Here is an 8,751-nt window from a genome sequence, read left to right on the forward strand (position 1 = left end):
CAGCATGGAGATTCGGTTCAGTTGGATCACATAATGTAACGCAGTAACGCACCCATTTAAATCACAGTAACTCCGATGTTACAGCGTTACTGATAGATAACTAGTAACGTTATTAGTTACCGCAAAAGGTAGTTGCGTTACAGTTAGTTTGTAACGCGTTAGTCCCAACACTGGTGAAGAGTCTGCAATTGTTTTTGCCTGCTCTGTTGAGGTTGGCTGAAGAGTTCCTCCAGAGAAGGCAGTGAGCAGCCGATGACCTTCTGGGCTGTGTTGATGACCCTCTGAAGGGATTTCCTGTCCTTTTCTGAGCAGCTGGCACACCACGTGGTAGGTAGGTAGGTAGGTAGGTAGGTAGGTAGGTAGGTAGGGTAGGTCACAAAAGTGAAGGCCTAGTTTTACCTTACCAGTGCAATGGTAAGGTAAAACTAGGCCGATTAATAAGATGTGAAGTGCTTTGTAACTTTGACCCGCTTGACTGAATAGACAACAAACAATGAAGAAAGAGTTTTATCTGGGCTGCTTCGCTGCCAGCTGCTCCCCCGGGACCCGAAAGTGGCGTATCCTGTACTTCAACATTAACGAACGTGCTCGTGTTGTACCCTTAAAAAGGGAAATAATGAATGAGAAAAGTGAAGAAATACAACTACGCAGCTCCCGCCTTCACTCGTCTGAATCGAGCCATCTTTATAATGAAGCCTGTACATTTACAATGAATACACTCATGTTTCAGGACTAATAATAATGACTAAATTCTCCTTTATCCTTAGCTCTTTAACAGTGATAACACAACATATGTATGGGAATGTGAATGTAACAGTGCCTAGCTTAGCTGCTAACAACATGACAAACGGTCAGATTCAGCGGCACCACGAAGTATACAGCAGCTAGCTTCAATGCCCACAAAGTTAGCCAGAATTAGCAAAAACCTTCAAACAATACAACAAATTACAAAATACACACTTTCCTCTCACAACGAACCACGGTGATGTAATACAGATTATATATAACATGGGTTGATACATTTATAGTGCTTTGTTTACTGTAATTACCTTAAAAAGGGAAATAATGAATGAGAAAAGTGAAGAAATACAACTACGCAGCTCCCACCTTCACTCGTCTGAATCGAGAGAGGAAGAGCGCAGTGATCCCTCCCACTGGAACCCCAAGGCATTAGCAACAGATTCACGCACAATCAACCCATACAGCAGGATACATCTATCTCTCAGAATTGACTATTCTTGTCTGTCACACTCGATATATGCTGTGTTGAACCAATAAAATAACACAAACTAACTGTATCACTATAACATGATGATGATGATGATGATGATGATGATGATGATGATGATGATGATGATGGTGATAAAGAATGCATCTAACGTTCCGCTGTTCATTATAATAAAAAAACAGAGTATTAAACAAACCATCATGCTCTTACTTTGAAATCATGCGGAAATGTCGTCATCACCGGGCCATCACGTGGTTTCCGAAAATAACCGAGTGACACGAGTAGATTTTAGCCGAGAACGGTGGAAAATATGTCTCAAAATTCCGAGGACAAGATCTGCAAGCGCATTTATATTTGTGAAAATATTTAGCGTATTTGCAGATCTGTTTTACACTTGCACATTATTTGTGAGTTTGCAAATCTTTTAAATGCATTTGTGGATGGTGTTTTACATTTCCAAATCACATATTTACACACAAATTATTTTTATGTTCACAAATACATATGAGACATATCTATGCCCAGATTCCACGCTCGGCGTAACCCTCGGCGCAAACTCAAACATCCAGTCACAGAGCTTGAGGACTACCACGGGTTTGTCAAGCGAAGCGGAGAGAATACTTACTTCCGGGTGTAAAATTCTCTAAAGCAACTACTATGAGCCAGAGATGGAGTCGGACTCGAGAGCCGATTTTCGGGACTCGTGACTCGACTCGGACTTGCGCACTGATTGACCCGACTCGGACTCGGACTCGTGAATTATCGCGTGTGCTGACTTGGACTCGATTTATTGGGGTCTACAACAGATGATACAAATCTGATGATACAAATGTTTGTGTCAATAAATGTGTGGCAGGGGTGTTTGTGAAAATAACGGGGACAGAGCTGCTGTCAGACGAACAGCTGTGCGGCGCCATCACAAACGGACGTCGTTTCACGTGACGCTCGGAGGAAAGGACGTCCCATTGCTCTTAAAACTAATTTCCCTGCTTCTCGTGGTTTCCTTGTGTACCTCCATGCTTCCCTGGAGGGAGGGACTAAACACAGGGAAACGACGCAAGTGAGGGAAGCAAGGATTTCATTTAACCGACCTGAGACGGGGCCTCGGGCTTGACTTGTAGCCTACATTGACGCTCCGACTTGGACTGGACTCGAGCAAATGTTCTCTGGAGTCTGATGTCCTCTATCCTGGCATGTGCACCTGCAATGCGAGTTTGGGCACCGCTATTCCAGTCTAAAGATGTCTAGAGACTAGAGATGTTAAGATTCACCGATTCGCATCGGTGCACCGGCATAAACGTTCAAGATGCGAGTGCACCGGTTGAAAGAGTGCACATCGGCTACAGTTTGGGTTGAACTCGCGATGCATCGATTGCGTAGCGTCTTTGCATCGGTAAAAAACCGATTCATTCATATAAAATCCCCTTATCTTGTCAACGTTCAGCAGAGACGATCTTTGATATTTGCTTCGCCTCTACGGAGAACGAGAGTCTCAGTTATCAACACACACGGAAGTTGAGGAGAAAGAGAAACACAGCGCAGCGAAAAATACCTACAAATCAAACGTTTGGCAACACTTCGGATTGTTCAAGAAAGACGGTGTAATAGTCATTTATGCTATATAGTTGACCGCAGGTCATGGAGAGTAATAAGGTATCCTTAGACCTTTGTATGAGGTATCTTTATTACTTAACAGGTCTACAGCCATGATACATAGATCCGTCCTAGATGCGGACTTGCATACACACAGTATCACTCCGCAGCCGCACCCCATCAGTAACGTCCTGATGGTATATGTGCGCGGCACTATTACTACAGACGGTCAACTTGAAAAATCACTCGCAAATTGTTAACGATGCCGAGCCGCTTTAAAGTACACAAGTAGTACGAGGAACTTAGCGACGCACATAAAGAGGCGACGTGGGGTCTGCGGCTGAAAAGAGAAACCTGAAAGTGAGACGTATGAGTTAAATCATTCAGTGAGGTGTTCTGTCAGAGAGAGGTGTTTAGCTTACAGCAGCCTGTGACGGCCAATAATAATTTAAATGTCTTCCTTACTGTAAGCAGTTATGAAATACCTGTTTGTGAAAGGTTATTTGTTTTCTTTATTGTTCAGATAGAAAACACTGCTTTCTGCTCAATGGTGAGTTAGCCTCTGAGTGTTAAGCACATCAGGCTGGCAGCTGTATGGGCATTGCTCTATGGTAGCTGTTATTTGCACATTGTTAATCATGAGCAATGCATCCTTACATTGTTTAACTGTGAGGTGTTATACAATTGTACTCTGGAGAGCTTTTAAAGGTAAAAAAATAAACGGCATGATGGGATGTGCAGTACCAAATATGTAAAGCACTTTTTTGTTAATGTATGATTTGCTGCATATAAGGAATAAAACAAAAATCCTCTGTCGTACCATATTGAAGTATCATTATTTTTGCATCGTGTTGAATCGCATCGTATCGCCCCGAATCGCATAATGTTGAATCAAATCGTATCGAACTGTATCGCAACAGGGGTGAATCGTATCGTATCGCATCGCCTGGTGTTTCAAAGGTATCGTTAATGTATCGTATCGTGGTAACGTATCGAGATGCGCATCGCATCGGCCTCAGTGATGGAGATGCACATCCCTACTAGAGACACACCCCGCATCGTGCTGTATGCTTTAACACATGCTGCTTCAACATTGGATAAGAGCAGCACAAAATGCTCCTTATGTGGAAACAATATTGAAGAAAAGGCTCCGTAACACATGACTCTAAGGATCGAGTTCAGACATATAGGCTGTCTTGAACACTATCATCAGAGTAACGTGATCTAATCAATAAATAAAGCTTCAGCCGATAACAAGAAAGCACATGGGTACTTAACATGCAGAATGACGTCATTTTGCAGGCTAAGTAGCCATGTGCTTTCAGGGGCTAAATCTTTATCAGTAAACCGATTTAACCGGTAAAAGTTCCTTCAAAATAAGAGTCCCGATCTTATTACTATCAAAATAAAAGTGCAAAACGAAAACTTTTCCAACAGGAAAATATTGGCATTCAATATAATCACTTCTCTAAAAGGTAACTCATTTTAAATATAGTTTATTTATATATAATAATAATAATAATAATAATAATAATATTAATAATAATTATAAATTGTATTTCTATAGCGCTTTTCTTGAACCCAAAGACGCTTAATATTAGTAATAAGCTTTATATTTGTATAGCACCTATTACAATAATTGTAGCCAAACTCGCTTCACAGCAGTTCAATAGACAGATTAGTATAACATGACAGGATAAAAGCAATGTAGAAGAGCAGCTACATTTTAACACATATAGCCACAAAGATTAATACATGAAGACTTGTGACTCTGACTTGGACTCTTCTTAGGTGACTCGGACTTGGACTCGGACTCGAACACAGGTAATGATGACTCGGACTCGACTCGGACACTCCTTGGGTGACACAGACATGGACTCGGACTCAAACACAGGTAATGATGACTCGGACTCGGGCTCGACTCGGACACTCCTTGGGTGACTCGGACTTGGACTCCGACTCGACTAAGACTCGAAAAGTGGTGACTCGAAAGTGATTGGACTCGTGAATTGGTGACTTGACTACAACACTGCTATGAGCTGCTCCGACCCTCGGTCCTGACGGACTCCAACTTGTGTTTATTAATCAAACAAATAAATAAACACAAGGATAATTAAGTGTTATTGTTGAGTAAATAACAGTGTGTGGTTCGGAAAAGAATACAAAATTAGAGTGAAAAAACAATGAAACCATACAGATTTCAGTATTCTGAGGCCCTACTCTCCCACAACTGACGGCAACAAAAGTCCTACATTATTCCAATGAAAATAAAGAAGTAAAAACAATAAGTGTGGCTTGATAGAGTAAGAAAAAGGTTGATAAACGCTGTGAGAATGGATCTGCATTTCGCCGCGATCCCAACTCTTCTATTACCAACGTTCAGGGAGCTCTATGCAGTCAATGGGACGCCCTGCCCGTTGAAAACTGACTCTCAGGGGGTACCCTGTCCGTAATACAGTGACGGGGAGGGGCCCTGACCGACCGTCAACATCTGACGGGTTGGGAGTGAGAAGTGTTGGTGTTACCAGCTGGTGACCAGCATGAGGAGGAGGTGCCAAGCTGTTGTGGCTGCGTATGGATCTTCCACACGCTACTGAGGTCCCTGACAGTGTAAAATGAATAAAGTGTAAACATTGCCAATGTGTTGTTTTTTCCTTATACTGTTGGAGAGTGCAATCAGCAAATGTATTCCCTTACAGTTACAGAAGCAAAAACAATCAGATAACAGGTACATTTATGTAAAACAGGGCTCATTAACAGGATAGCAATGATACAAAACATTTAGAAATAAAGAACAATACATCAAATCATCCTTTATCTCTATATGGAAACTTGGAGCCCTCAATCCAGAATAAAATGGTTCATCAACAGTCAGTGGTTAACGTATACATCGGAAATGAAAAATATATTAAACATATTATCCACTTATGTTGATAAAGATGGAGTTCATTTAAGTCTTATATGGATGTTGTCCAACAATGTTAATCCAGTCAGACAGATTGTAATCATGTGTGAACTGTCATAAGACTTATGCATTGTCCTCTCCATTAGCTTCTGTTTCCATGTGTTCAGCTGAGCTGCTGATTGGAGGCTCTGCCTCTCCGTTATCCTCAGTTTGAATTGCATTAAGCTGTGAGGACTGACGACCAACACACTTGTGTCTTTTTAAATCACTACGCCATTTAAATCTTCTGTCACAAACATTGCAGCTGCATATTTCCTCTCCTGTGTGGATTCTCATGTGTCTCTTTAAATTTGTATTCTGTGCAAAAGATTTGGTACAAACTGAGCAGCTAAATGCTTTCTCTCCTGTGTGGATTTTCATGTGTGCCTTTAAATGTATATTCTGTGAAAAAGCTTTCTTACAGACTGAGCAGATGTGTGGTTTCTCTCCTGTGTGGATTCTCATGTGTCGATTTACATTTATATTGTGTGAAAAAGCTTTCTTACAGACTGAGCAGCTGTGTGGTTCTCTCCTGTGTGGACTCTCATGTGTGCCTTTAAATTTCCACTCAATGCAAAAGATTTGGTACAAACTGAGCAGCTAAAGGGTTTCTCTCCAGTGTGGATTCTCATGTGTTCCTTTACATGTCTATTGTGTGAAAAAGCTTTCTTACAGACTGAGCAGCTGAATGGTTTATTTTCAGCACTACGGCTTGAATCACTGACAGATTCTTGTCTATTTTTTTGTGAGTTTGAGCCTGACGCAGGTTCTCTGGTCTCTTTCCAATCAGCACTGTCTTCAGTGTCAGGTTCAGAAGAGTCTCCGGTGTCAAGTTCAGAAGAGTCTCCAGTGTCAAGTTCAGAAGAGTCTCCAGTGACATCCTCAGTCTTTGGTTGTAAATGCTCTCTGGATCTGAGTTCCTGGATGGTTCTGGTCCTCGACAGTCATCTCCATCAGCTTCTGTTTCCATGTGTTCAGTTTGTCTTTGATGAGGCTGTGAGGACTGAGGTTTCTCTTCATCATCTTCACTCTTCACAGGGTCAGGAGTGAAAGTTGACTTGGTGATATCAGCCTCCTCCAGCTCCTGAAGCTGCTCTCCCTCCTGACTGACCCTGAGTTCCTCCTGTTCCTGCTTAATGTGTGGGGGGGCTCTGGGTCCTCCTGGTCCAGACTGTGCTCCACTCCTGCTGCTCAGGGAGAAGCTCTTCTTTAACCACCAGCAGTTGGACATCTGCAGGAAACAGGAAGCACACGGTCAGAACAAACTGTTAAGTGTTAGCATTTAAAAATCGAATCACCATGAAATGGGAGACATTTTGCAGCTCTGTTTGTCTGTCTCTCCCTCTCATCTGCACCAGTGTTTCCGCCAGACCAGGGCTGAGCGGGGGGGGTGGGGGGTGGGGGGGAGGTGTTTTGAATTTTGACTTGAGCCGTCCCTTATAGATACTGTCTTTTTACGTTAGTGAGCCGGATCATTTGGCTCGGCTCTCTTAAAGCGCCGGCTGTTTCGGCTCCCAAACGGCTCTTCATGTTGCCAAAGTTTACCACGGAGCCTCAGTTTCGCCGCTGCGAGGCTCTGGTGCTCGCAGCTCATTCCGTGTTGTCCTGTTGCAGGCACCTTCGATGTCAGGAAACGATATTCAATACTCCGAAAAGAATCCCACCAGACTCCTTTTTTTCCTCCAACAGAGGGATGTCCTTGTCCCTTTTCGTTATTTCAAGCGATAAAAACTCTCGATCTTCTCTCGAATTATTAATATTTTTGGACAGCAAGACGCCCCCCTGGCGGAAACGCTGTCTGCACCCCACATAAAAAAGATCCCCCGGACTGCATTCTTCTCCAGACTCCGCCCTGTCTCAGCACTGAAGTCCTGGTTCATGCATTCCTCACATCCCGTATTGACTATTGTAATACCATGCTCTCAGGCCTTCCCATCAAATTCCTCAATACATTCCAAATCATTCAAAACTCAGCTGCCGGATCATCACCCACACCAAATCCTCTGAACACATCACCCCCCTCCTCTGACCATATCACCCCCACCCTCAGACCACATCACTTACCCCAATATAGATCTGCCGTTGGAGAACATAGTGTTCAAAAGTGATAATCTAATCTACAGAGCTCCATGTGGTCAATGCTCGTTTGCATAAGTATTTTCGCGGAAACACAAGCAATCTGTCCATCAGCTGGCTAAAAAGGCATCATATTCATACGGAGAAATGCACCGTTTTCAACTTCCTTAACTCTGAGTTCTGTCACTCCAATTACGTGTAAGGTGGGAGAAGTACTCAGATCGAGTACTTAAGTAAAAGTAGTATACTGCAGGGTAGCTTGTCATTTACTCCAGGTGGAAACCCAAGTCTGATTTAAGAGTTGATTATATTTCACATCATTCATCCAGATCTGTAAAGTAACTAAATGTATTAAATACATGTAGTGGAGTAAAAGTATATCATTTACCTCTGAACTGTAGAGGAGTAGAATTACAAAGAAGCAAAAGTGAAATACTTAACTACCTCAATATAAGTACAGTACTTGAGTAAATCTACTTACTACCACCACTGCAGGTATTTTATGTACTAATAGCCCATAATCCACACTATACAATTAATCAATGTGAATTCTGTTTCTAATTTGTTTAGTTCTTCCCCATTGAAATAACAAAAATAACTAGGGCTGGGACTCGATTAAAAAATTAATCTAATTAATTAGAGGTTTTGTAATTAATTAATCGAAATTAATCACATTTTTAATCACATAAATATTTGACCTGAGAACAGTGAGAAGATGTCAATAAAGTGTGCCGTCACACAGAGGTAATTTGAATTGCTTACCGAGGTCCAATGATCCCCAGTCAGGGCAACACATTCGGCTTTCTCCAATAAATTCTCTTTATCTTCCTTTTCATTGTCATAAAGCTGCTGGATTCTTTTGTCACTGTCTTTCTGCATGGCAGCTAATATGTTGTGTCAGACGATGCAA

General features: G+C 42.1%; 1 protein-coding gene across 1 annotated transcript in view; it reads right to left on the reverse strand.

The window, feature by feature from the left end:
• Nucleotides 1-6,229: 6,229 nt before the first annotated feature.
• LOC307044044 (uncharacterized protein) overlaps nt 6,230-8,751 on the reverse strand; it is a 46,806-nt gene continuing 44,284 nt past the window's right edge. The window contains exon 2 of the transcript XR_013809502.1: nt 6,230-6,996. The gene's annotated coding sequence lies outside the window, so the exon portion shown is untranslated. The remainder of the gene's footprint in view (nt 6,997-8,751) is intronic.

This window comes from Notothenia rossii, assembly GCF_949606895.1.
Source record: "Notothenia rossii genome assembly, chromosome: 6".
Taxonomy (NCBI): domain Eukaryota; kingdom Metazoa; phylum Chordata; class Actinopteri; order Perciformes; family Nototheniidae; genus Notothenia; species Notothenia rossii.